Source organism: Ambystoma mexicanum, chromosome 7p (genome assembly GCF_040938575.1).
Source record: "Ambystoma mexicanum isolate Mex_15411 chromosome 7p, UKY_AmexF1_1, whole genome shotgun sequence".
Classification (NCBI taxonomy): Eukaryota; Metazoa; Chordata; class Amphibia; order Caudata; family Ambystomatidae; genus Ambystoma; species Ambystoma mexicanum.
Window position 1 is genome coordinate 163,052,583 of NC_090939.1, and position 24,569 is coordinate 163,077,151.

The window sequence follows — 24,569 nt, forward strand, 5'->3', positions numbered from 1 at the left end:
GCCTGCCCCTTGTTTGTGTTCATAATAACCTCTTTTGCTCTCCCCTCGGTCTAGCCTAGCTCTGACTCATTTCTGGACCAGTGAGAACACATTTTTTAGTAATATACACAGTCCCACTGGAACTCATTCATGTTCTCTTGCAAATGTTGTTTTGTTCTTGCGCCCTTCCGTTCCGAGGCTTATATGCAGCAACGCTGTGACCGTATTTTCCACTCTCCTGGCCCTGTTTTAATAGTGTAGAACCTTTATCGTTCTTCCTTTGTTCGGCTCTGCTTCTCTCTTTCCCTTCTCTTTGATTTTTTCCCCTCTCTTAACTATTCTTTCTTTCTTTCTTTCTTTCTTTCTTTCTTTCTTTCTTTCTTTCTTTCTTTCTTTCTTTCTTTCTTTCTTTCTTTCTTTCTTTCCTTCTCATGCTACTGTTTTGAATACTTGCATTTTTTTCGTAATGCTTATGTTGTTCAATTATTTTTATGTATTTGTGAAAAGTCTTCTTTTTTTACTATAACACAATATAAAAATGAAAAAATAAAATAAAAAAAGAACCTCCGTTTTCACCCTTTCCCCCCTTCATTGGTCAGGCTGGACCATATGTGTGATCCTGTGTTCTGTTCTGGCTTTGTACTCCCCCCCCCCCCCCGCCCCCCGAATGCTGGTGCGCTTCAGCATCATCTGCATTCATGAAGAGCACTCATGCCACCAAATTTTCATCTGTGAAAAGCACACAATTAAACAATGTGCAGGTTGAAGTCCATAATTCGACATGTGAACACATTGTTTTGTTATCTTTGCCTATTGCAAATGACAATTGTTATATTTGTCTTTTAAATCTATATATCGTTGACATAGGTGTACACAGATGTGCAGGTCTGATGACGCAAGCTGAACTTGTATTGTCACGTGAGGTGCCCAAATAGTGCCTCAGTGAACCAATAACCTGCGGATTTGCAGCAACTGGGATGTGATGAACACCCACCAGCAGAAGGCGGGACCAACTTAGCAGAGATGTGTTCATGTTGCAAGGTAATGAGGGTCTAAATCCAAGCTCTTGATGTATGCCCTCCTTGAGCACTATGGCAGAAATCAGTATCTCAAATGAGTGCATGTCCAAGGAGCTGTCCCAAGTACTTATCATCTTCCCAGTGCCCCAATACTCTTTTGCACACACTCAGAACCTATGCCAGTGAACAAAACCCAATTCTCAAAAACACATGTGCAGTGCAGTGAGATGTGCAACCATGAAAAGATGCACATGGGTGATTGCATATCCCGTCGGATGTCGCCATTCAGAAAGAGCCCTGTATACAATGCACAGAAGGCAACCCTGCTCACATGTTATGTTAATGAGATTTATAGTGTAGCCGCATCCAAAGCTCCTCCCCCATGCTGACTATATGCTGAGAGCAAGAGTGTGAAACACGTGCATTACCACTGAGAATAACTATACCAAAGAGAATCCTGGAAGTAAGATTCCCAATGAGAAAGCCATACATACATAGAGGACAATATGATGGCCATTTAAATGAAATCCTGCAAGGAGTGTGAAGATCGAGGGAACGAGTTGATGTTGGTTGTAAACTCACTGTTGTAGATAATTGATATTAAAACAGATGCACTTTGCCAACTTCCTGAGTCAGTTTTGATTGTTGATGTTTGGGTAATATTCTGGAGCTCCATCTGTCTCTAAGTATTGCTGCCTCGTCTTAAAGGGCTGGGTCGGACACCCCAGTTCAATACTGTGCACCACAGCCATTTTCAAGGTCTCCGGCCCGTCAGATTGATAGGGGAGGGTTAGTTAGTAGGAGGTGAGGTAGAGCGCAAGAGGACTTTTGCTTTGCTCTTGATAGTTTCAGTTCGGAAAACCTGGTCAAACTATGTGTTGGGTTTGCTTCTCGATGGCATGGGTTTAGTTTTCCTTTGGTGTGTTAGTCTGTATAAGATTGTTTTTTGTGTCTGTGGCGTAGTGCTGGAGATTGAGTGTGTTATAACTCAGTGGGATGTCGGAGGAGGTTGCAGATTGCTGGGTGAATTCAAGTTGGTGCTGTGATAGAGGCGTGTGTATGTTATTTTTGGTGGTTGAGCACTGTGTTTGTTGAAGAATGGAGAGTTTTAGTAGGGCTAATGGTGGAAAAGGTACTTTTGCCCTTTGTAGGGACATTGGGCCTCATTACAAGTTGGCTAGTCAGAATGAATGGTTCTATGTTCTTTCATCGCCGGAAATTTCAACGCCTAGCATTTAAACGTGTACATTCAGTGGTCAAAGTGTACGAAAAGAAGTAGTGGAGCTATGTTCCCTGCTGACCTGCCCCCGCTCCCCACAAACCCAATCGCCACGTCCCCTCGTACACAGAATACATCTCCCCAAACACTTCAACCGCTGTTTAATGCAACGTTCCATGCAGTGCACTGAAAGTACAACTTTCAACTTCTTCCTACACTTTTATTTTAAAACAAAACATTCCAGAACGGTTTCTTTTTTAAATAAAAATATAGGCGCTGTAAAAGGTAATTAAAGAAAGTAAAGGAGCAACGCTCCCGACTGCTCCCGCTCACTTCGACCACTGTGTACATTATAACGAAAATGTTCACAGATTTTTGGGGGGGTTTACCCCACCCAAACCCACCCTCTCCCACCTATTTTTACCTATTTCCTACCACCCAAGCCCATATCTGCCCTTTCCCACCCCCCCTCCCCAAACAATGTGATGAAGATTTGTGTGATAATGTGCAGGTTTAAATGCCAGGCTTTGAAATGACCGGCGATGAAAGGACGTTGTACCGAATTAATGTGCCGGTATTACCATAAACCAACATGTTTCTGCACCAGACAACTACAAGTTTGCCGCTGAAGTGCTGGAATTACCTCCAGCAAACAGCTGGAGGTAATCCTAGCACCGTACTGTCAAAAATTACTGGTGTTACTGGCACCAGTATTACCGATGCCGGTTATATCGTCAAAATCCCCTGCAGAGTCCAATGGGACTCCATGGGATGGGAATTTACCATTGACACTTGCACTTGTAATCCGATGGTAATACCGCCAGATCGAGTGGCAGTATCAATATTTCAGTTTGCCGGTATCCTGCCGGATTTACCGCCAGGATATTGGCAAACTTGTAAGGAGGCCCATTGTTTTGTTTTGGCTTAATTATTTTATATGCTCATTAGCTAGATTATGATTTCTTTTGCTGGGCCTGCCCAGTTCAGTTTAGCCGGTTATGAGGGTCCCATGGTTTGTGGTGTCTTTATTGTTGAGTGCATCTCTTTGTGTTTAGGTTGGTGAGTTAAAGAGACATATATTTAGTAGTTTTCTAAAGGTTAGGCGTTCTTCTGTTGTTCATAGTTGCTTGGGGAGTGAGTTCCAGAAATGTGCTGAGATGCATTAGAAGGCTGATCCACCATACTTCAGTTTTGAATATTGCTTTGGTTATAGGTGTATCTCGTTGCTGAATCTCAGGAGTCGTTTGGGTCTGTGGATGGAGGTGTGTTCTTGTACGAACTTCCCCTCCTTGGCCATGGATTTCTCTGTCTGTTACGCAAAGTGTTTTGAAGTAACTCCTTTATTTGACTGGCCAGTGTAGGGATCTCAGTGTTGGTTTGATGTGTTTTGTCTTAGTGAGTTTGAGGAGTAGTCTTACTGCTGTGCTCTGTATCTGTTGTAGTTGTTTGGTAAGGTAGTCTGGCATTCTGGGGTAGATGCTGTTGGCGTAGTCTATTCTTGACATGATGAGGGCGATGATGGCACGTGTTCTGTGTGAGACTGTGAGGAAGGGAAGCATCTGTTGATTGTGCATAGATGGAAGAACCATACATTTACCACTGCATTGACTTGTGGTTCAAATGTTAGGTCACTGCCCATTAATATTCTGAGATTTGTATCTACTTTGGAAGATTCCAGTCGGTTTCCCATTTCATTAGGCGATGAAATGCGATGTTGGGTCGATGGGTTGTTGAGCGTGATCATGATTTCTGTTTTGCACATTGTTGGACCTCATCCATCCATTTATTTGAGTGAGGCAGTTGGTAAGGATTTGGTCTAGTTCTCTGGTATTATTAAATGTATTCATGATTTGCGTGCCATCATGGATGTCATCCTGGGGTCTCCTGGGGTCACTGTTGCAACCCCTGGCTTTTAATTTGTGAGCCCCACCAATCCCTTGCGACCCCTGTGCTAGGGGCGTGGCAAAAACAACTGTTACGAGCCTATCTTGGGCTCTGTCCTCCATTTTGTCTTATGACTCTGCTTGGCAGCACTTGTGGTGTGCCATGTGTGTCGCGCAGCGAGCTGAGCGAGCCCTGTGCCTCAGGTAAGTCGAGGGGTGAGGAGGGTTGAGGAGGACTGGGGCATCGGCGATGCGAGGCATAAAGTGACACGTCTCAAAATGCGCAGAATAAAAGCAGGAATGAATGAACTGCCGCGGGTATCAAGAAAACATAAATAAATTGGAGCAGAACACTGTATAAAAAATAATAAAGGAGCATATTCCAAATGACATTGGGCACACACAGAAATTATAAGAAGTGCGCGCTTCGTTTAGTAGCGCAAATTGCAGAGCAAGGCTGTACAACAAGACGTGTATTTTTCCCTCCGAACTTCATCAACTCAAGGATGTGCTAAACTTCCTCAGGGAGAGAGTTCCAAAGATTTGCTGCTATGCAATTTGTCCCCACTTTGGCAATAGCGTGAGCGACCTCTGTCAAGACCCACAATCGTGGGCGGAGGCAGCGCCAGGACACTTTCCAAAAGCACTCCGCCTCGACAAGCCGTGGCGCTGTGTCTTCCAGGCGTGTCTAGCTCTCCTTCTACACCCGCCAGCTTTACAGAGGAAACATTTCCTTGAGAGGTCATCAAAAAATGCAGTTAAACACCCTTTCGAACCCATCACCGTGAGACATTCGCTTATGTGTAGGTAATTTGCCCCATTCTCATTAGGCCCTGGAACGCTTGTCAGTTGAATGGACATATTATAGGAAGTGAGTTGGGCAATGTATGCGTACTATTTTGATCGTTGTAACATATAAATGCCCCACGGTGCTATGAGCAAATGCTTTCAAAGTATTTATTTTGTACAACTATCCAAAATTTTTCCACAAAAAATAATTTTAAGTTGCCGCAAAGCAAAGTTTACGGGAGATTGGCAAAAGCAACCAAAATAGCGCTTTTTGAAACATGTATTCTATCACTCTGCACACACTTCTATGACGTGTGGGAGGACTGCTTTATTGCTCTTGTACCTGCTCCATTTTGTAAAGCATGGCACGTAAAGAACAGCATGCTATGCTATGAGTCGCTCGAGTCACAAAATAGGAAAAAAAACTCCTCTGCCATAGGTCCCCTAACCGTGCTTTTCCCACCGGAACCGAAATACAGCCTGTGTAGGGCCCTCTGAGACCTGACCCGCTTCAAGTTCTACCGCAGACTTCCATTCACAAAATGATTTACTTGGTCATTGCAATTTGCTTTTGGGCTCACTGCACAAAAATACCCAGACTCGCTTTAAATTTGAAAAGGTTGCTTTAATGTGACAGGCCACAGCTCACAAAGAAACGCTACCTTGGCTCCCTGGCCTTACAGACTAAGTAATCGTTTTAACAATTGTCAAACAATTAAATAAATAAACAATTTCCATTCCCCCACAATTAAATAATTAAAGCATTTCAAATTCCTGCCTTCCTATCTCTTGCTCCCTTCCGTCTCCTTAAAATACTCTCAACCTTCATTCCCCCTTTCTCCCTGAGGCCATGCCCCTCCTTCAATATCTGTTCCCCCTCTTTGTACCCCTGCGGTAGCCCGTTCCTGTAAACAGCACCATACCCTTCCTTTACTGCGCTAGTACCCCATTGTGCTTCCCCCACCCCTCCTCCAATGGGCCATGTCCCCGGCACCAGAGAAACCCTCCCCTAAGGTGTTCTTTCTACCCCACCTAACCTAACCTTTCCTCTATGTCCCATTTTTATTATGTCCAGCACCGCCAACGTCGCATCCACTAATTAATAACTGTTTCCATATACCGATAACTGCACTCCATCCTCTCGAAAACGAAAATCCTCAAATGTCACTTCCCCGTGATCCAGCACTTGCGCCCCTGCCGCACTACAAACTTCCCTGTCTACCTGTTAAGCTTCTTCCTAGACCCTCCCATTCACTGCCCCTTCATTCACCGCCCCCACTCCAAACCCTCCTCAGCAACCACTTTGTCCAGACCACCTTACCTTGAGCCTCTCCCAACACCCTCCTTGACCCCTCACCTGCCTCCCTTCGCCCCCTGGATGCTCTTCTGGAGATCTCCTTTCTGCTCCTACTGACCCCTTTATCCGAAACCGCCCCTCTACCGGCCGCAGGGCTGCTTGTCACCACTGCCGCGAGGGGACCGTCTGCCACTGCTCTCCGCTGTGTCCTCCCCCCACCGACCCCCTTCTCCACCGTAACCTCACCCACCGCCCCCCTCAAGCTGGGCTTTGGTTGCCCTGCTGATAATATCCAAGGCCTCCCTCAGAGCCTGGGCATCAACCCAACCCATTTACTTTGACCCCTACCCTGGCATCTTGCTGCACCAGCTCAGCTTCACTGTGTGCCACCACCCCTATTTGCTCCCAAAATATACACAGGCCCCCGAGCAAGATGCCTCCCCACTCGACTGCCCTAAAAAGAGTCTGGGGGGTGCACACTTCTAATTGAAACCAAAATATGCCCCCCCCTGTGACTCAATGGAAACCCCTAAAATACCCAAATAGCTCAATATTATATGCTGTATTATTTCCTATTCTGCATATTTTTTTATTTGTTTTGTGCTGCCTGCCACTCAGAGAGTACAATGACTGCTCACGCATCCCTGTACCACTCTCTGAATGTGCTCTGCATGCACTGCAGTGTACCTGAGATCGGACCTGTGCTCTCTAAAGCTACCTTCCCTACTGTTAGCGTGCCGGCCCTCTGAAGGCTGCAGCACTGCCCCCTGGCTGCTGCGGCGGGCACCACACTCTCCCCGCGGAGCTGTGACAGCACAGCAGCCTGTGCGGCCGGTCTAAAGGACGTGCAGGGGAAACCTTTTTCTCTGTGCACTGAAGTGCTCTCAATTCCCTCCCGACCCGCCCACCCCTGCCGGCACCGACTATCCTTGCTCCAGACACAGCCGGATAGGGCTGTGCGGGCGGACCTGCCCCCCACACAACACAAGACCCAGGTACCACAGACGTCCTCCTCACTCCCTCTGACGGCAACACACAAAACCACGGACCCTGCTCCCACCCGCCCAAGCTGTATGCCGCGCCCAGCGGGAGGCGCAAACGGTAAGTGGGGGGTACGTTATTTACAGAACCCCCGGCTAATTAAAATGTACCTTTACCAGTATAAACCTACTGCTACCAACACAATACCTCGCCAATTCACCAACTAACTGCCTCCTTCCGCAACTATCTCTGCCTGACCAGACCCACGCAGGGAAGGCTCGGGAGCCGTGACCTAGGACAAACTCTCGTCTCAACTGTCGCTTGCTCACGAACCATCCCTGCCCCCTATATACTCCCTGAGGCGCTCTGCATGCAGGCGGCCTGTACAGCGCCCAAAATGACCCCACGGGGAAACGCTTTGCATTCACCGGGGCCCCCCCTTTCCTAGCTACGTAGATTTCATGCTTTATGAGAGGAAATGATCTTTGACGTGTTTACGAAATTTGCTCCATTTTTTTTTTACAGCGACCACATGGAATGGCCTACCTAACGAAGCAGGGGGAGGGCACACAGCCACGTGCCATACAGACCTCTGCAGGAAGGGCAGCGAGTTTGGCATGTGACCATTTACCGAAGTTTGGGAGTTTCCTGCGGCAGCCTACTAAAACACGACCTCATGGTAGGAGACGTTTTAATCCAAAGGTAATTTTCTTGTCGCCTGATAATTGTAGATTTTGAAAGGTGAAATGCATATTCCTGAGTGCACTAAGGAGTTTATTTCACACCTCAGAACCGTATTTTCCTGTGCCACGCTGTCCTTCCTCTTTATTAACACGCCCTACCTCTACCCATCCCACCGCCATCTCGCTCTCCTTCCTTCTCGCTGTCTTTCCCTCTTCTTGCCTCCTCAACTTGCTCTTTGACCTCTCCCATAATTTTCTTATGTATGTCTGCTCAGTCCAACTTGATGTGTCCTTTTTCTAGTTTGCTTGAGGTTTATGGTGTTGGAGAATGCTGGAGAGTTAAATTGCTGGAGGGTGGCACTCTGTAAACATGAAGGCGTTGGAGCAAGGCATTCGACGTGTAAGGTGTTGGAGGGTGAGATTGGGTGCCAGACATTTAAAGCTGTTGACGAAGGGCCCTTGGCGATTCACAGTGGGTGGTGGAGTACCTGTGGTGAAAATGGTTGGGGGATATTCAGCCTCTGGGTGACTGATGGGCTTGGTTTCCTTTGCAAGGGCTCAAAGTGCACTGTTGACAAGAAAATCCCTGTGCATATTGTCCAAGTGTAAAAGTGTGAAGTGGTGCATCCTCTGATTGTCTTCTGGTTGGACTTTATTGGTCAGTTGCTGTTTCCAGTCTATGGCCAGACACTTGGCAGACACTGGATGTCGAGATGAGTCTATTTACAGTTTAGCCGGAGTGATGTACAATAGTCCAGGTTGTTGTGTTGGATGTCTGCTTACATTCACAGTAATGTGGTAATATAGCCCTTTACACACTGATATTAATGCTACATATGGTGATCCATTATTGTATGAAATGTATATAATATTACAGTGATATAACACTATTTTCTTAGTGTATTGAGGGACAATGCTATGTGATAGCCCTTCCTGTGTTGTCAAGGGGTGAAAGGTCGTGTGTCATCACTTCATGTGATATCACTTGGGAGCAGGGTAAAATGATGTCACTTCAGCAGGTATTTTGGTGAAATGTATTTATTCATTTATTTATTGCTTGCTTGTTAGGTGCATATACAATAAGAATATACTGGGGGCCATTACAAGGTGGGCGGTAAGGGATACCGGGCACCAGTAAGGAGACCGTTGCCCGTAATCCCTTACCGCCCTATTCCAAGGTCCCTTGGCGGGGACCGTAAGGAACGTGTGGTCTGACCACAAGTCCCTTACGGGTCCCGCTAAGGGACCAGGGCGCTAATAATGGGCTTGCAAGTTGCGAGCCCATTATTAGCGCACTCCCCATTCCCATTGAGCCCTATAGGGGCTCAAATGGGAATGGGGAATGGCATGTTCAATCGGGATTTACCGGTCCCACCATGGTCGGACTACACCGGTAAGTCCCCATTGAACTACACCGGTGCCAGACCCATTATTGGTGGGAGACATGGCGCAAATAGCGGCATGACTACCACCAATCTCGGAATGAGGCCCACTGTTTCAAAGCCTCCATGACGTCAATGCGTGCCATATCTGTAGGTGTAGCAAGTGAGTCCATATCTTTTGATAAGTTTGATGAGTCGGGTAATGTAGATGCTGAAGAGTTGAAGAGTAGTGGCAAGAAGGATGTACCTTGAGGTAGAATCCCCCAGGTTGGTGTGTGTTGTGCTGAGCTGAAGGCTGTAGCCAGGTTGTGTCCATTATTTATGTTAGGAAGGACTTTATCCATAGCAAAGTCGTGTTCCTGATCCCTATTTCTTGGAGTCTTTTGTTGAGGGTTTAGTGTTGGACTGTGTTGAAGGATGCTGAAAGGTTCAGTAGAATTATTTCTGATGTGATGTTGGAGTTGGAGTTAGTTTTTAGGTCGTCCCAGATGAATAGTAGTGCTGATTAAATTCCTCTCATGGCTCTGAAAAAGATTTGTGCCCGGTCCAGTGTCAGGATGCTTTCTACATGTTTCAGGATTTGCTCGTATAAGTAGGTTTCTAGGAGTTTCGCCAAGTAAAGGATGTTTGAAATAAGCAGGCAGTTGGTTAAGTCTTCTGTGTTTCCCAAGGCTATTTGAGGAGTGGATTAATGTGTACCGCTTTGAAACTCTGTGGTACGGCTCAAGTTGTCAGCAAATGGTTCATGAGGTTCCGGAAGTATTCTGCAGGTGTCTCTTGGGTGATGTCTGATGGGAAAGGGTCTACTGGCAATCCAGCTTTGTTTGTGTGCTTCTCTACGTTAGGACATTTTTTTTAAATTGGTGTGAAGTCGTTAAGTGTTGAGGATGTTTCTGGAGTTTGTTGGTTGGTTGAGTTGTTGCTTGTGTTTTTGGGCATCTACAAAAACCTTTTCTATACAAAAATAGAAAAGTATTCATTTTATTTTCATCAAATTGCAAATACCATAGTAAAAATACATACATACAACTATAACTACATATTACAATTAATTTGAGTCAATGGTAACAATTACCAAAGATTAGATCAAACATTACAAATATCAAAAAACAAATTGGTGTCTTGTGGTTAGTAGGTGATGTGGTATAACCATATCTAACACATCTGCTTTTTAGAATACATAGAATCTCTTATTAAGGTTCTGTAATGAAAAGGATTGTGTGTATGATATAATGCTGTAGGTTATACAGCCTTGGGAGAGTACTATTGTTGGCAGGTGTGCTGGTGAGGTAGGGGTAACCAGTTGCCTTGTTGCGATATAGCTTTTAGGTTCCATCACCACTCGCAATTGGTCATCCTGACAAAAAAACATTGGGAAGTGCACATTTTGAACACAAGGACATGTGCGATACGTTCTTTTCTTGGTTGATTGTCCTCGTTGTTTGACATCACAGCCAGCAATATTTAAGTAGCATTTTTCTAGACTGTCCAAACTAGCTGTTTGTAATTTGTTGATTAGAGGATAATATCAATGCCACAGGGATCACAGGGCTTAAGGTGTCTCGGGGCTAAAGATGTCACAGGGGAGTAGTGTGGGAGGATGTAATGCAAGGGGGTGCCATATCACAGAGGTGCATTAGGCAGTGGTGCAGTATCGCAGGGATACAATACCTCACGAGTATACCTCAGGGGGAAGAATATTGTAGGGGCAAAGTATTGCAGGGGCAAAATATTTCAGGGTCAGAGTATCGCAGGAGCACAACATTTACTGGGCGTGATTATACCTGGGGATAGTGTTGCTGTGCATAAAATCAGTGGACATAATCTCAGCAACGCGATATGGCAGGGGCACAGTAACAACAGCAGGCAAGTCTCACTGGAGTATAGTATCCTCAAGGCAGGGCTGCTCCTGTGATCAACTATGGTGTGGCGTGCCAGACTAAAAGTGACAGACTATATCATTGGTGGTGGATTATAGTGGGGGAGTATTGCATAAGAATATTATCAGCAAACCATCACAGTGGCAAACTCTGACAATGGCAATAACTTCACAGTGGTAAAACCTCACATAGGCAAAATCTCCCAGTGGCAAAATTCCACAGTGGAAAAATGTCTCAGTGGCAGTATCTTGCAGAGGTAAAATCACTCAATAGCATGAACACACAAAGGCAAGGTCTCACTGTGTTAAAATCTCAGTGTGGTAGAAGTCTCACAGTGGTTGGATCTGACAATGGCATGATCGGACAGTGGCAAAGTCTCAAAGTGGCAAAACCTCACAGTGCAAAATCTAACAGAGGAAAAATCCCACAGCTGTAAAATCTAACAATTGTAACATCTAACAATGAAAAATCTCACAGTGAGAAAATCTCAGTGGCAGAATCTCAAAGTGGCAAGACCTGACATGGCAAGACCTGACAGTGGTAAGACCTCAGTTAGTAAACCCTCACAGTGGCAAAACCTCACACAATGGTAAATTCTCACAGTGCTAAAGACTCTCAGTGGTAAGATCTCACAGTGTTAGGATTTCACACTGGTAAAGTCTCACAGTGACCACATTTCTCAATACCAACACTCTCACAGTGGCAAAATCTCACAATGGTAAAATCAAGCAGTGGTAAAATCTCAGAATCTCAGTGTGTTAGAAGTTTCACAATGGTCGAATCTCACAGTGGGAGAATCTCAGTGGCAGAATCCCACAGTAGCAAGACCTCACTGCATTAAAAACTCACAGTGGCAAAGCCTCACAGTGGCAGGACCTTACATTGGCAAAATATTACAGTGGCAAAGTCTCACAGTGGCAAGATCTCACATTGAAAAGATCTCACACTGGTAAAGTCTCACAGTGGTAAAGTCTCACAGTGGACATATTTCTCAGTAGTAAAACATCTCAGTGGCAATATCTTGCAATGGTAAATTCTTGCAGTGGTAAAATTGTATGGTGGCAAAAACACACTGGCATGAATTCACAATGGCTAGGCCTGATAGTGTTAAAATATCAGTGTTGTACAATTTAAAAATGGCAAAATCTCACAGTGGCAAAATCTCGGACTTGCAACATCTCAAAGTTGCAGAATCTCATATGGGCAACATTTCTCATTTGAAAAAAAAACTCACATTGGCACCATATCACTGCGTCAAAAACCCCACAATGGCAAAATTCCACAGTGCAAGAGTCACAGTGGCAAAGTCTCACAGCAGCAACATCACACAGTCACAAAATTTCACAATGGCAAAAACCCACAGTGGCAGAACCTCACTGTGGCAAACCCCCCAAGTGGCAAATGAGTCACAGTGGCAAAATCTCACAGTGGCAAAATCTAACAGTGCCAAAATCTCACAGTGCCAAAATCTCACAGTGGCAAGACCACACTGTGGCAAGACCACACCGTGGCAAGACCTCACAGTGGCAAAATCTTACAATGGTAAAGTCTCACAGTGACATGATCTCACAGTGGAAATATCTCAAATGCCTTATTACATAAAAAAACTGCCAACATCCAAAACATATAAAAGAAAATATTACTTTTGTACAATGTTTACGACGGAGGCATAACACACCCACAAAAAGGCATATAAAGAAGACACCATTAAAATCAAACACAAAGGTACACATATAGGGTACACATATAGGCTTTAAAGAGCATCAATTCAAGAATACAGACAGAAGAGCAGGCACCAACAATAGGTCATCTTTACTGGAACCCAAAGAGGGAAACTTAAAAGAGAACAACATACCTATGGTGGTAGTTACTACTTATACTACACTCTCTTACACAATTCAAAAACGTATCAAAAGAACTGGCCCATTCTGAACACGAGTAACTCCAATTTTCCTACAAAATGAGCACAAGCATTCGTGATTTAGTAATCAAACATAACAAGACCAATAAAAGACAAGCACAAGAATCATCACCAAGAATTAGAGCTGGGAGCCTAGAAGGAATAAGAGCACATTTCCTGTGTGGAAAATGTGTAACGTGAAATTTTCTTTTTTTTCTTTTTTTTTAATTAAAAAGAAACAGTGTGTTTAGTTTATACAATAAACTTTTACACTACAATAAAATGAAACCAAATGCACATTATCCTGTGACAAACAGAAATATTAGATATATTGCAAACATAGCTCAGTCATATACTAGAGTTATCCATTAAACTGTCATAGGAGTAGATCCATTACCACACAAATTCCGCATTCCTATTCGAGTATAAGCTGTAACATAAGTTAAGACTGTCCTCCTTGTCACTCATAAGTCACACCATCCTAAACCTGTCAGGACCCCGTGGGTGGATTCCTTGACTTCCCAGTTCGCTCTCCAATCTTCTTCTCCCTGCAGCATTTTGTTTTTTAGTTCCACAAATATATGCGTCAGGAAGGTTGTGAGGGCAATTATTAGACTCTCATTCGTAGTCATCATGAGTCTTACCCAAAGGTTACCTGAAAGTACCCGGGAGATCGAGTGGGTAATGTCTCCCAGGAGACGGGTTATTTTGTCTTGAAATGCTGAGCATTCCAAGACCAAATGAAACAGGGATTAAATCGGAGCTAGGCCACAAGCACGGCAGCCTCACATTTCTCTACAAATCTGAAGTTTTGGCCCCACGACTTTCATTGTCAGGAGAGTATTAAGACGCAATCTTAGATAAAGATCAATGTGCTTCTTGGAGGTACATTTTTGCATATAAGGTTTGAGTTCATTTGACGGGGTACAAAGGTCTTGATTGTTTTTATATAATTGCAACCTGCCAAGATCCTCATAATCAGACATTCTTTCCCACTGCTTTATTTTGTTTTTTATGACAAAGGGGCTCTCCTGGTTCTCCAGTTGTATCATAGTTGTAAAGGTCTTGCAATGTTTATAAAATTTGATTTTAATGATCAGAGACAGTTTGCATGCTTTATTTTACATAGAAGGCCAGTGACTTTTTTTCACATTCCCTTATTTGGTTAGCAGAGACAGAGATCTTTTAATGTGTTGTGCCCACCATGATGTCCAACCCAGTTCTAATCTAATTACACTGATCCGAGTAGATTTTGGAAGATTCAGCACTGTCTTTCATATTTTGATTTCTAGGCGATCTAGGAAGGACCGATCCGCAGAGTATTAATTCACATCCATTCAATGTTGCTGCCTTTACCTTAAGTTTGTATAGCTTGATTAGAGTATGCACAGAGGTTCCTATTTATTTTCATCAGACTAATCGATCGATTTAGTTTCCCCCTCCATCCTCCCCTTTTGAGTTTTAAGATGTTCCTTTGTAGAGATCAGGAAGCCTAGCTAATTTATACTGGTAACCAATGTTCCCTCTAAGCTGTGCGCATGTGCGCTTGCCCAGCTTCCTTCTGGGTGCCGCTCAGAAGAATTTTAGCAGCGCATGCAGAAAATTCTCACCTATTCAAGAAGATTTAATAAGGCACAAGACACAGCAATTAACTGAAATTTTCTTTCTCTTAAAATAAGCAACTATTCTTGATATTCTGCTAATTTGCATTACACTACTATGCACCTAAAATCCCTAGCAGCAAAATACAACACAAGTAGTAAAAACTAATATGAAAAACTGGTTCCATGAACAGAAGAATCTAACCAGGATATGCCTGCACACATTAACTAAAAACATTCCCTCCCCACCCATGACTCCTAAACCTGACTCTACCACACTTTCACCTTATGCCTCTAACTTCTGCTCGAGAGTACAGTAAGATACTGCCGGACAACCTTGACTCTTCCTCTCTTGGCTCTGTGAAAGGTTTGCAGACGTATACCTACATCCACTTGTTTTGTGTTTGTAGTAACATGAATAACCTTCACGCGCCAGAATTTCTGTTACTCATTGTGCCTAACCAAAAGCATCACCCACACTATATAGTCTAACTTTAATTTTATTGAACCCAATTTAATTGAAATGCTGAAGTTACTAAAAAACATGCACCCTACTAATTGTCCTCGGGAAATGTTCCCCTCTAAATATATATTGAAGCATCGAGAATAGGTTGCGTCGTTTCTTTGTCGGTTTGTCAGTTATTCCTTTCATACCGGCTCCATTCCTCACTCGATTAAAAATGGGGCAGTTACCCCTCTGCAAAAAAAAACGGGATTGGACCCGTTGGATGCGGCTGATTTAAGACCCATCACAAATACTTTATTTTCCCTCAAGCTCATAGACAAGGCATCTACTACACAGCTGCAATCTTATGTACTTGATACTGGTAAATTGCACGCAAAGCAATCAGGCTTCCGGAGTTTCCATGGAACCGAGACAGCATTGTTGGATTCACAAACACACATGCATGGTCAGCTGAAACACAGCAAGTCAGGGCTGCTGATGCTGTTGGATCTATCGTCAGCCTTTGACTTGCTGGACCATAAAATCTTGCTTGCAAGGATGGCGTCTGTTGGCGGACTCTCCAATAATGCCATCACTTGGCTTAGATCTTTTCTGGAGGGCCGCAAGTCACGTGTCCATTGGGGTGACTGTGCCTCCGAGCCACACACTATAACATGTGGAGTTCCCCAAGGGGCATGTCTCTCTCTCTTGCTGTTCAACATTTACATTCTCCCCTATGTGTTGAGCTGGAATCTCTGGGGATCTTTTTTCTGTAATTACGCAGATGATTTTCAGTTGGTATTGAATATAACTGGGAACCATGATGTTGATCAACAAACTCTAGCTGTAGCCTACTATGTCATAAAACAATGGATGTCAGCAAACTGGCTCTGTTCAAATGCTGCTAAAACCGAGTTGATGCTCTTCGGCTCTCAGCATGCTCAATATGAATTAAGTCAAAAATATGACTATTTTAACATAGAAGGTATTCAAATTAAAATAGTGCAGCAAGTCAAGACCTTAGGCACTTATATGGAGGACAGTCTTGATCGTGAGGCACATGTCACAGCTATCACTACCAACACCAACTACCATTAAAGGTACTTAGACAAGTAGCCACGCTAATATCGGTGGAAAATCGTATAAAACTTGCAAGGGCCGTGAAACTACCATGGGTGGACTATTGTAACGCCTTACTGGGAGGGGCCAATAAAGCTGATATCCAACAGTTGCAGAAGATACAAAATGCAGCTGTGCGGATAATCTTTCAGATGAAAAGCTTTGAACCCACTAGTGCTGCCAGAAAAAACTCCACTGGCTCCCGGTGGCAGCTCGCATCCAATTCAAACTGCTCACTACATGCCACAAATGTATCTTTGGAAATGCTCCTCTATATTTGAAGGAGAAGATTAACATCTATCAACCTAAGAGATGCTTAAGATCCACTGAAGGGTTCCTGTTGGCATTGCCATGGATAAAAAGATCTTGTGGTTTAGGGCGGGCTTTCCATGTTCATGGTGCTCAAGCTTGGAATGCCCTCCTACCACAGCTACGAAGGATAGAGGACCATCTTGCCTTCCGCAAACAGCTGAATACAATTCTGTTTTACTAGGATAATCACTGAGTCTCACGTATTACTCCTGTCTTTCGGCGCCTGGATGCCCGTGGGCTTTGGCGTGTTATAAGTCCAATTAACATAACATAACATAACTACCAGCTCAAATATCGGATACTGACTGTAAGTAACCAGGCTACTTGGATGTGTAACCAAATCCCATACTTCCTCTTCTTTGTACATATGTCACGCAAGTGCTTTGAAGCGGCCCACTTGTAAGTTACCGCATTATGAAACTCAAATATTAATTTGCCCTCTAAAGAATTTGAAAAGACAAATGTGATGTTCAGCGTCTCCTACTTTAGCATGACTAACATTACCCTATAAGTAGAGAGCAACATTGCAATATCATTTACTTAGCCTACAACGGATAATGGGTATGGACTATGCCTGGGATTACTCGTCCATAGTATCATGGCACCGGATATTCAGAGTGGAGAATGCTTTTCACACAATCTGCATCATTTCCAAGTGTTCAGAGTTCCTTTGGGTATGAACCTTCACATTATATGGTAACTCGCTTCAATAGAAAAATAGTTTCACTGAGCACTTGTGTTAATCCCACACAATGATATAAAGGTGGGGTATGCTGCAAACAATCTTGTATGCACTGCAAAAGAATTGTGTACATGCAGAGTCATGACATTTTTAAAATGCACATCATATGTTGAGGCATTTAAATATACCTTGCTTGCAAAGTATTTTGGGTCTGCAAATATCCCAGTGAGTGTTTACTGCTACAATCCTTCATTTTGTACAGTGCTCTATCAACTAGTATTGGAGGCAAGCACAAGGGCTGGGGAAGGGTATGGGTGAAAGCATCACTCCTTGCAGGTGATGAACAAAGCAGCAAATTTCAAAGACCAGGTCAGACGTTTCGGCAGTACACTGAAGGAAATATGTTGGCTGTTTGCTAAAGGATAGGAAAGTCTAGTACCCATCCGGACAACGGCACCTTCTTTTTCTTTCTATGCTACACTGCTGAGGGCTTTTCAATACAACCATGAGTTCTGTGTGTGCAGTCTCCAGCATCTCCCTGCATCTTATCAAAAGAATTATAGAGGATGGATCCATAGTTGTAGAAGAAGGCACTAAATCATTCGTATCTCTGATGTATTGATGCAATTAACTTAAAAGGAATATATGTGTGGTTTTCTTCAACAGGGCTCCATAATAAACCTCAGTAAGGGTCTTGTTTAATTTTATCTAGGCTGTGGTGCGGAAGGGTGGGCAAAACTGGGGCAAAACTATACACTTTATTATGTGTCATGTCATTTCACTCCCTATGTCAGGGGGACAAGCAGGGCTCTAATCAGATGCTTCTCCCTACTTGGAGTCAAATGATTTTTCAGGGAGTAAAAAAGTCATTAGCTTTGCCAATAGGGATACTTTCTGCTTATTAAAAGATGTTCTTTCCCCATAAAATTCCCTTTGAGATCGGGGATTAATATTATTAAAGTTCCTTCCTTCCTATGCCACTGCTCTGCTGGTCACTAATTTGAAAAAATATCAGTGGATGTTTGTGGGTTGAAGCAATGATATGTTCATTGTTTCTCATTTTTGTTAGGAACATTTTTGTTTTTTAGGGAGTAAAAATGCATGGTGCATATATCTCTTATTTATAAGGCTGGTGTTATCACGGTACGACGTCCTTTCATCGCGGGATGTTTTTTCGCAGGGTTTTTTACTGCAATTCTTTTTCTAAAAAACCCATCACATTTTTTTCTTTTTTTAAAATTTATTCAGGGAACACCTGAATTTTATCAAAGTTTCCATTGCAGTTGGTTAGTCCAAGTCTAAATTTCACAGAGACCTTCCTCCGGATCTACCGATACCTCTAGGGTGATCAGACAATTCCCTCTTCTTCTTCATCCACTGGACAGGTTCCACTTCCTAAGAGGGCGTTGGTGCAGTTGTTACCGCATTGATCTGCCGGAATGTTATTTCAATTAAGTTCACCATAGCCACCGTCCATCTGGTGGTTTCTCCGGCTATTAATCTGTTCCATAGGTCGCCTTTTTGTTTCATCCATGGATTCAATATCAGAGGTAAGAGGTAGGTAGATCTGATTTGTTTGGTATTAGGACAATCTATTACAAGATGTTTCAGGGTTTCCGCCACCTCTGCCTTTTTACATAGACGGCATCCCTTTTTGCCTGTAGCTCCCCGGATGGTTAGGATTTCCTGTGTTAACAGTAGATTCAGTCTAGCTTTCATGAAAAGAATTATTTTTGCTTTTTTCCAGAAATTTAGCACAGTAATTTAGCGTTTTTTTCAATTTGTTAAACGTTGGAGGGAGATGAGTTAGGAGTTTGTTCTCTACTGCTTTCTCAATCGTATGTATCCAATCCATTCTTCCATTTTTTGTTTGATTCTCTCCGGATTTTCTTTAAGCTCTTTTTCTGTGCGTGCTATTTCGGTTAGCTTCTCTTTTCTATTTTCAGCCCAACTGTTAAGGGCTTTTACATTTGCCACTTTCCAGTTCATCCTTGATGATGTTATATGCTGGTAACGTGTCCGCCAGGATTATTTTTCTGTAGAATCTCATGGCACTTTGGTCGACCATAGATAAAAGAGACACTAGGCCCAGTTCTCTTCTAATGGCTGCCATGGATGTTCGAATTTTTTTTTAAAAATGGGGGGTTGGGCGGATCCCCCTCAAATATAATTTGAACAAAAATTTGATGGTATTTTCACAACTAAAAATCGCTGTAAAAAACCCCACGAAAAACCATCCCATGATGAAATGACATGGGACCGTTATCACTACCCACAGGAGAACGTAATGTGGATAGTAAGCAGAGGCACTTGAATTTTGGATCATCATATTCTAAGGTGCAGTTATTCCGATGCAATTATAATCCATACACAAATTATTAAAAGCATGTTCTCCTGGCCCTTGGATTACTTCATTAAAGTGGCACTTGAACTCCTTTAGCATGTTTTTGACACGTTGCTTTTAATTGCCATTAATCCATCGGCAAATGTATTCTGTGTGAGTTTCTTGACATCCACATTAGTTATGACAAGAGATATTTGAGGGCCACCACAAGGGTCGTTGCTCGCAGCAGTAACATGCTGACAAACCAGCCTATTCAAGGAGTGGAACCCACCTACCCCAACCCCCCACCAAGAGCCAACCTACCTAACGGTCAAGGAACAATAACGCACCAGCCTTGAAAATGATCCCTTGGGTCGAAACACGTGTCGGTTGACCACAAGATTATCGCATCAAGAATAAAATTCCCTTTTTTTGAAAAATCAGAATGCAAAGAAATATTGTTTGTGCGCGATATGTGGGATCACAACTAAGAGATATTTGGATTTTGTAATACAAATTAGTGATTTTCCATTGGCATAAAACATACAGGGCCTCATTAAGTCTTGGGGAGGTATCCCGGTGTAAATCTTCCAGAAAATCGCCCAAACTAATTACTGTCACTGCCACTTGGTCCGGAGGAATTTCCACCAGATTACATCTGGTTGTGGCGGTGTAATTCCCCATTCATATTTAGTCCATATTGAGTCCATTGGAATAAATGTGGCTTTTTGGCGGGATTACCGCACTGGAAATTCTGACGATTTCGGTATTGAGTTTGAGGGTTTACCAACAGGATTTTTCCTGGAGGAAAATCTTCCACTCCAGGCCCGAAATCGTAATTTGGCGTAGTGGAAAAAGTTGGCGGCAATGGAGTTGCCGCCAACTTTACCACTTACCGCCAAACTCATAATGAGGCCGATATTTTTCTCTGCACAGAAGTACATTTGCAAGGTACTGTGGCAGATACTGAAGTCTTGGACTGGTTATTGAGTTTTCTGTATAATCACATATGACACATTTTATTTTAGCCCATGTGTTTGGAAAAAGATTTTTAAAGAATTGCAGTGGCTGGGTAGAGGAAATTCCTTTGCAAACTCTCTTCTGCGATGGTAGCTCACAAACTGGCTTACCTCATTAGTCAGTTGCGCACATGGAAAATAATGTGCGCACAACAGCCAACCGGTTCCGCACATAGAGAAAAATAATTAGAAGGAACATTGCTGGTAACTTGCTTTATTGCAGTTTGATTTACTTGCCATGTATTTCTACTGCCTGAGTGTTTGGTTGTATATGTCATAGCGTAGGATTTCGCTGGGTTGATTTTCAGATGGTTTATCACCAGAAAGGCGTGGACACCATCAAAGACCTTTTAAAGGCTTACCGGGGTGTAATCCATCAGTATTAGATCATCAGCATAAACAATGATATTCACCCGTAGGTCTTTCCATCTAGGCACATACCCACCCCATACCAGGATTTCCTTCCATAGGTCAGCTAAGTACAGATAGAAGATAGTTGGGGCCACTACACATCCCTGTCTCACCACTTTAGTGATAGGGATTAAATTGGGCAGCTCTGCCTGACTATATACTCTGATTTCAATCGAATTGTCCCTGTATAGCTGTTGTATCATTCTTAATAGGCCCTCATCAATACCCCAATGTCTAAGTTTGCTCCGTAGTATTGGATATTAACATTGTCAAAGGTGGCGCTCAATTCCAGCACTGCTACTTACAATGTTTTACTAAAAAGTCCTCCATTGCCTGTAGTACATACCGAGAGGGCTACGGGGCTCATCAGGGCGCCTATGCCTTTCTTGAACCTGGTCTGGAGGGGACTGAGAATTCTCGACTTCTCTATTCACTTACACAGGTCCTTCAGCACCAGTTTGGCAAACATTTTAGCAGCCGAATCTCTGAGAGCAATTGGCCTGCAGTTGGCTGTACTTGATCTCTCGCCGCCTTTAAAGATAGGAATTACAGTTGCTGTTCTTCAGGATTCTGGGCAGTCCATACCCCTGGCAATACACTGAAAAAGTCTGAGTAGGATGTCTGATTAGAGAACCGGATTCTCCTTATAAAACTGGTTCGACACCCCATCCGGACCGCATGCCCTAGAATTCATAATTGTTTAATTGCCATGGCCATGTCTGTAGTGTCAAAATCGGACTTCCATGTCTCGGGATTTGTGGTTTGGTCTAGCGCCCGTGGTGGAATTATTCCCTCAGAATTAAATTTATTGTAATAGTACTCACACCACTCGGCCTCTGATACGCAGAACAATTGTTGGCTTGCCTGTTGGTCATGAGTGCCATTCAGGATCCTCCAGATTGCTCCAGTTTCTTTGCAAACCAACTTCTTGAAAATAGTTTGATTTTTCGCACTATACACTTTGAGTCTGTGGGCCTCCTTACAAGGTTCGCGGTACGGGTTAACAGGTGCCGCTAATGGATGCAGACCCGTGAAACCCATACCGCGAAATTACAAGGTCCCCTCGCGGGACCCGGTAAGTAACGCCTGGTCAAACCAGGCGTCCTTACCGGGTCCCACGAGGGGAAGAGGGAGCAAACAACGGGCCGCTCGTAATCGGCCCGTTGTTTGCTCGCTCTCCCATTCCCATTCAGCCTTATGGGGGCTGAAATGGGAAAGGTCCAAGCCCGGGTTACTGGAGAGAGGAATTACCGGCCCGCCAAACTCAGAATGGCCCGGTAATTCCCCATTCTGGTAACCCGGACCCGGACCCGATTTTGGCGACAGCCATGCCTGACTTCATAGGTGACGTATCAAATAGCCTAATAAAAGATTGTAAATCAATGTTTAGCGCCACCAAAGGAATGGAGATGGTGTTGCTATTCTCTGAATCCACTGGGGGATCAGCGGGGGGGTCAAGACAGAGTGTAGTAGCTCCCTATCTCCTCATAGTGCTCCTCTACATCTGCAATACTACTATCCTACAAACTTAACAGGGTTTGAGTTTCAAACATCCAAGGAGATGTGCTTAGTCTCTCGATCTGTTGAGCAGAGTCTATGATTTCTTTCTCCAGGCTTATTCCTCCCTACATTGGAGAAATGCCAGTCTGTGCTCTACGTCTCTGAGGACCAGTCCTGAAATCCTGCCTAATGTGATTTCAACCAGGACGGCCGGAGTGAAGTCAGCCCCTGTGACATCATCCCATGCATTAGTTTGGCTTATTTCAATCAGTGATTTGGCCTTTCATAGGGGAAAGAAGACAGGGATCTTAGATTTATCCGATATAGAGGGCTTTCTTATTAGCAGAGATCCCCTAGGAGTTTTTGCACACACGAGGGAGGAGATTTGCTTGCTCATATGATTATACCACTTCTTGGTGCCTTTCATTGTTGTCAGGATAGTGGATATCGGCTGAAGAGGGATCACCTTATTCAGAGGATAGGGGTGGAGGTGCCTGCAGGTACTATGTCCCGAGTTCAGGGGGATCAGCCCCAGCACTGAAAAACAGAGACTTTTCACCCACCTTTTATTTTCTGCCATTTCCCTGAAACCACGGACTGCAGACTGCTCCACATTTTGCAGTCACGCTTCGCTTCAAAACAGTGTTTTGAAGCTGAAGCAGGAGGAGCCAAAGCACAACACAGGCAGTGAGGACAGACTGCTCCACACTTTGCAGTCACACTTCAGGGGGCCCACGATTCGAGGGAAAAACAGATTACACATTACATTAATGTGTAATCAAAACAAAAGAAATAGAACTACGTCTGAATAAACCCTGGCAACCTCTGGAGTCATCAGAAGTCAAGGGTTGTGTGATGTCACTTCAGCAGGCATTTTGGTGAAATGTATTTATTTATTTATTTATTGCTTGCTTGTTAGGCGCTTATACAATTAGAATATACTGTTTCAAAGCCTCCATGATGTCCATGTGTGCCATATCTGTAGGTGTAGCAAGTGAGTCCATATCTTTTGATATGTTCGATGAGTGGGGTCATGTAGATGTTGAAGAGTAGTGGCAAGAAGGATGTACCTTGTGGTAAAATCCCCCAGGTTGGTGTGTGTTGTGCTGAGCTGAAGGCTGTAGCCAGGTTCTGTCCATTATTTCTGTTAGGAAGGACTTTATCCATAGCAAAAACATGTTCCTGATTCCTATTTCTTGGAGTCTTTTGTTGAGGGTTTAGTGTTGGACTGTGCTGAAGGATGCTGAAAGGTTTAGTAGACTTATTTCTGAAGTGATGTTAGAGTTGGAGTTACTTTTTAGGTCGTCCCAGATGAATAGTAGTGCTGATTAAATTCATCTCATGGATCTGAAACAGACTTGTGCCTGTTCTAGTGTCAGGATGCTTTCCACATGTTTCAGGATTTGCTTGTATAAGTAGGTTTCTAGGGGTTTTGCCAAGTAAAGGATGTTTGAAACAGGCCAGCAGTTGGTTAAGTCTTCTGTGTTTCCCGAGGGTATTTGAGGAGTCGATTAATGTGTACCACTTTGAAACTTTGTGGTATGGCTCATTTTGTCAGCGAATGGTTCATGAGGTTCCGAAAGTATGTCTCTTGGGTGATGTCTGATGGGAAAGGGTCTACTGGAAATCCAGCTTTGTTTTTGTGCTTCACTAGGTCAGGACATGTTTCTTTTAAAATTGGTGTGAAGTCGTTAAGTGTTGTGGTTGTTTCTGGATTTGGCTGATTGGTTGATTTGTTGCTTGTGTTTTTGGGCAGCACAAAAGCCTTTTCTATACAAAAATAGAAACGTATTCATTTTATTTTCATCAAATTGCATATACCATAGTAAAAATGCATACATACAACTATAACTACATATTACAATTCATTCGAGTCAATGGTAACAATTACCAAAGATTAGATCAAACATTACAAATATCAAAAAACAAATTGGTGTCTTGGGGTTAGTAGGTGATGTGGTATAACCATATCTAACACATCTGCTTTTTCGAATACATTGAGTCTCTTATTTAGGTTCTGTAAAGAAAAGGTTTTTGTGGATGACATTCTGCTGTAAATTATACAGCCTTGAAAGAGTACTACTGTTAGCAGGTGTGCTGGTGAGGTAGGGGTAACCAGTTGTCTTGTTGCAATATAGCTTTTAG

General features: G+C 43.5%; 1 long non-coding RNA gene across 1 annotated transcript in view; it reads left to right on the forward strand.

Moving 5' to 3' along the window:
* The first annotated feature begins 861 nt into the window (after positions 1-861).
* Positions 862-24,569, forward strand: part of LOC138526524 (uncharacterized) — an 87,988-nt gene continuing 64,280 nt past the window's right edge. Inside the window, exons 1-2 of the long non-coding RNA XR_011283606.1 lie at positions 862-1,020; positions 7,693-7,846. This is a non-coding gene — a long non-coding RNA (uncharacterized lncRNA). The remainder of the gene's footprint in view (positions 1,021-7,692; positions 7,847-24,569) is intronic.